Here is a 4,791-nt window from a genome sequence, read left to right as displayed (position 1 = left end):
TAGCGCTCGGGCGGCATTTTGCGCTCGGGCGGAAAAAGTGCTCCTCCGCCGGACGCGCCATTATGCAGCGCGCGGCGTGGCGCGAACAACTACTTCGACCGTTTTCGTTTCAAAATAAATCAAACAAATCAATCAAAAGATGAAAATTTAATTGAAACTACGAAATATATTAGGAGTTCGACGATACGAAATACATTTTATTTGAAACTACTCTATCCTACTCCGAATCCCAGTCGTAGTCGGACGAGTGGCTGCTCGGAGTCGTCTCGGACACCGGCGTTGAAGTCCACTCGAAGGAGGAGGAGGAGGAGGAGGAGGAGGAGGAGGAGGAGGAAGAGGAGGAGAGAATGATTGTGGACGGCCCTGCGCCGTTTTTCTTCTCCTCCTCCCTCCTCGCCGCCTTCCTCGCCGCGGACTCCGCCCGGCGCTTCTCGCGGCTCGCCTTTTTCTTCGTCACCGCCGCCGCCTTCTCCTCCTCCTTCTGCGCGTAAAACGCCTCCATCGCGGCGACATCTTCGGGAAACTGGCGCGCCCACTCGAGGCGGAGGCGTTCGTCGCGCTCGGCGATGAGGAGCCGCTGCTCGAGCTCCCGTTGGCGGCGCTGCTGCTCCCGCGTGATGGCCGGCGATGGCGGCGCGAGCTGCTCCGCCTGCTCCCGCGTCCAGACGTCGTGGAAGTTCATCTGCCGGCGGGAGCGGCTGAGGCGCCAGGCGACGGCGTCGTACGCCCGCGCCACCTCGTCCACCGTGTCGAATGTCCCGAGACGGATGAAGGAGCGGATCTTCGCGTCGAAGCGGCCGCTTGGCCGCGATCGAACGCCGAAGTAGCCGGAGGCGGAGCGGCGGCGCAGAGGCATCTTGCCGGAGTCGGAGGCGGAGCGTCAGCGCGGGAGGCAGAGCAGTGGGGAGAGAGAGAGAGACGAGCGACACGCGAAGCTCCGACGTTGCGTGCACGCGTGTCGCGTTACGCGCGCGCAGCGAACTCACGCGGAATAGCGCAAACGCGCGGGCGCGACAAAGTTTTTAGCACGCGCGCCTTTTTCCCGTGTCTGCTGGAAGTTCGCGCGGGCGTCCGCGCTTTTTGCAGCGTCTGTTGGAGATGCTCTAAATGCTGGACTCGTCGACTAGGATGCTAGATCGCTTGGACGGCCCACCACCAGCCATGTGGGGTGCAGGCGATGGGCTTGCCGTCGGCAGATTGGGGAGGCGCCTCCGGCTGCGCGGTGCACGTGATGGGATCGCCACTGGCCGCGCGCGATGCACGTGATGGGATCGCCGCTGGCCGCGCGCGATGCATGGAGGTTTTCTTCCAACTAGATGACCTGATGCGCCCCGGCGCAGAGGCAAAAGTGAGACAATTAGAATTTAGTAGGTCTTTAAGAGCCATTAAGCCTGTATAAGCAATATTTTGGTAGTAGATAAATAATTGGTTTTGAACATTATAAATTGTTTGGGCACTTCATCTACCTGGATGGATAATCCCTTTCTTTAGTTTTATTCTATATTTTTTCGAGGTGGAATGGGGACTATTCAACTCATTTGTTGTAATAATATTGATTTAGATCTTAGTTTTGATAATTGTAATAGTGCCTGTACTATAAAAGTAAGCACATGGAAATGAGATCTGTATGGAAGGTTCTGTTGTTTTCAGATCTCAATGGAAGTCAGTCTAACTCCTTGTATTTGCACCAAACAAATTCTATATAGTCTCACTTTTTTCATCTGTAGTTTTAAATTGGTTGGCCATTTGATCTATAAACGGGCCTCTAAATATCCAACCCAAAGATATTCTTAGGGTCGTATAAGATGTAGTATACGATGATGTTTATATACTAATAGAATCAGTACATTTTATCTATAAATCTGGCAACACAAATTTTTTATATATATTATATTGGAGGTGGTGTTTAAATTGGTGGAAATTAGAACTTGAGAGAGCTCTAAAAAGACAGCATTTTTGTTTCTGGAGAAGTAGATGTCTATTCATCTCATAGACATGTGTGTTTATTTTTGCCAAATGGGCGGTGCATTGAATATTCTAAGGCTGGGTTATAGTACCCATGATGAGATTTTGTGCTGTAAATCTTGGGCCATGTGTTATTTCCTACTGTCGTTTCCATTGAGCTGTGAAAGTAGTACTGGGCCAAACTTAGCGTACCGATGTTCAGCAGGAGATCTGAATCTTATTAGGATACACCGTCTCCTTTAATCACTAAGAGCGCATAGTAAATATACTTGTAACTTAGGTTGTAAAAAGATAGGAAGGGGCCTAAGAGAAACTTGTGTATTGTCTTCTGGTTAATTGGAAGATAACATCGTTAAAACACATTGTACAGTCTTGTTCACAAGTTAGAAGCTGGTACCAGCCAAACCAAAAGGAAATCAAAACCCTTACAAACACATAAAGCTGGTAGCAAAGACCATAACACCTAGAGCTATGTGAACGGTCCATGATCTCTGTCTTGATTTGAGTGGCAGATCTTTTACTCCCATGATCGATGTTCTGAAGTTAGAAGAAAATGTGACTTCATAACACTGTTGCATACAGGATATGTTAGCGGCTGCAAAAAAGAAGAAGAAGGGTAAACAGCATACTTGTGCTGCAGATGAGGAAGCTCATCTTGCTACAAAAGGTCTATCTTCACACCAGTTTTGGCACAATAGCGGTTGTCATACTTGGATGGACCGTAGGAAGATCAGGTTAGACATTCATGGGTCTTTTACTATGGACAAAACATATAGAAACGGTGGCAGAAAGAGGCAGCATCTTCACCTGGTATTAGGCTGTCGATTAGAGAATATGTCAGTTGTTGATCATCAAAATATGGACCGACATCCATTTAATTCACCAAGTGAAGGCACGCTGCACCTTTACCCTTCTCATCCAACATCCAGTCTAGATCCAACCGTCCACATGACTCAAAGGCAAACATCTGTTTTGCAGCCCTGCAGTGAACATCAACAGCTTACTGCAAGTTGAATTCAGTTTGCCATTTGGATTCAGTAAGCAGCAACAGATCGTAAAGTTGCATTTAAAATCGTAGATGTTTCAAATAGACAGAAAGTGGACATTAGTTTAAATAGCCTGCCAACTTTATTGGATCCAGTTAAGTTTGAACAGAAAAAAAATCAAGAAGTCATAGTTCTCATTCGCACACTATAAAAAACATGAACATATTATACAATAACATAGTAGTAGAATTTAACACTGAAATTCAGTATTTGACACCAAATTTCTGCAACACGTAACGTCCAAATTCTACAGCAAGATATGCTAATACTGAACATTCATTCAAGTGCACAAATCAGGACATTTCACTTGTATACTTAGGCTAAAAAAGACTACAGTTAACCCCTGAAATACTGTAGTTAGCCCTGTCCAAAACACTATTACCTCCATTCATTATTTTGCATTATGGGATGGGGAGTACGGAGAGAGCAAGGGGAGCAGCGATCGAGCCTCCCACGGGTGTAGCTCCTCCTCTGGGTCAGAGCCGTCCCAAGTCCCTCCTCCACATGGCGTCGCCCCTCACTGCTCCTCCACCTGAGAGCCAGCGCCGCCCCTCTCTGCTCCGCCACCTCTGTCCCAGCGGTGCTCCTCAAGCTCCCCCCGCCTGCTCCACGTCCAGACCCACCTCCCTCTCCCACTACTCCACCTCAAGAGCCCAGATGCCTCTTCCCTAGACAACAACCGCCACTTCAGCCCCGCCCCGACCTAGTTTTCCAAGAAATAAACGAGATTGACGGGGACGAACCTGCTCCACCGGCATGGCCTTCTGTAGCACCTCCCCCGCCAGTCCAGTCCCCACGACCGGTGAGGCGACGACGGATCGAGGACGACCGCCTGCGCACGAGGAGGAGGAGGAAAGCTGGAGGCGGCGGCGTCGGGAACGACCATGGAGTGGCGGCGGAGGGGAGTTGGGCTCACACGGGAACGAACAATGGGGATTGAGCAGCTAGGGTTTTTACCGCACCAATCGCGTGCGGGATGTTGAGAGATAAAAGAGAGAGCTCTCTGTCCACCCACCCCACGGAAAAACAGGGAAAAACAAGCGACGCGGGCGAGCAGCATCCCTCCCTCTGTTGGCTGACCCCACTCGTGTTCGGTCCCAGATGTCATTGACTCATCCAGAGAAGCAGAAGGTGACGAAAAGTATGACCGCATCGGACGGCCGTGGTGGAAAACGGGAGGTAAAAAATACTGTGGCACGGTGAAGCAACGCTCAGGATTGAAGCCCCTTCAGAGCCCTGGGAAGCCGAGTAGCGCAGGCTGCTTTCTAGGAGTAATTGTGATGCAGGCGTGCATCTCGCCGGCCCCTGTCCGAGACCTGACGACCGTGGTCGACCGACCTCCTAGACATCCTCCGCTCGTCAGAGCATCTCCAGCCCCAAATAGACGCCGGCAGGGGCACCGGCACTGTCTCCTCCATTTTGGGACGCTGTTCCCACACCGACGCCCCAAACAGACGGTCCCGGTAGATTTTTACATTTAAATACAAATTTGCGACACGATATTCATACGTAGTTCGAACGAAATTTGTACAAATTTAACGCGATTTCAAACTAAAAAACTAAAAATAAACATCTAGCGGCGTGGGGAGTCGAAGGCGCTGAAGTCCAGTTCGTCGTTGGATGACCCGAAGGACCAGCTATCGGCGTCGTCGCTCTCCTCCTCGTCGGCCTTCTCCTCCTTTGGCGTCGGCATCTCGGATGGTCCGGCGAGGTCGACGTAGTTGGCGCCGTGGTCCCTAGCGGACCACACCGCCGCCTGTGGAAGTGGTGGCGAGGCGTC

The 4,791-nt window shown here is 50.5% G+C and overlaps 1 long non-coding RNA gene across 2 annotated transcripts; it reads right to left on the bottom strand.

The window, feature by feature from the left end:
- Positions 1–2,264: 2,264 nt before the first annotated feature.
- Positions 2,265–3,801, bottom strand: LOC124696014. 2 transcript variants are annotated; one of them, XR_007000627.1, is made up of 4 exons: positions 3,755–3,788; positions 3,394–3,679; positions 2,595–2,945; positions 2,265–2,502 (listed from the first exon to the last, which is right to left on the bottom strand). It is a non-coding gene; the product is annotated as an uncharacterized LOC124696014 (long non-coding RNA). The 2 variants fall into 2 exon arrangements; XR_007000626.1 differs by having other exon boundaries at positions 2,265–2,945; positions 3,755–3,801.
- Between the last annotated feature and the right edge of the window lie 990 nt (positions 3,802–4,791).

This window comes from Lolium rigidum, chromosome 3, assembly GCF_022539505.1.
Source record: "Lolium rigidum isolate FL_2022 chromosome 3, APGP_CSIRO_Lrig_0.1, whole genome shotgun sequence".
Lineage (NCBI taxonomy): Eukaryota > Viridiplantae > Streptophyta > Magnoliopsida > Poales > Poaceae > Lolium > Lolium rigidum.
This window is presented reverse-complemented; position numbering and strand designations above follow the sequence as displayed.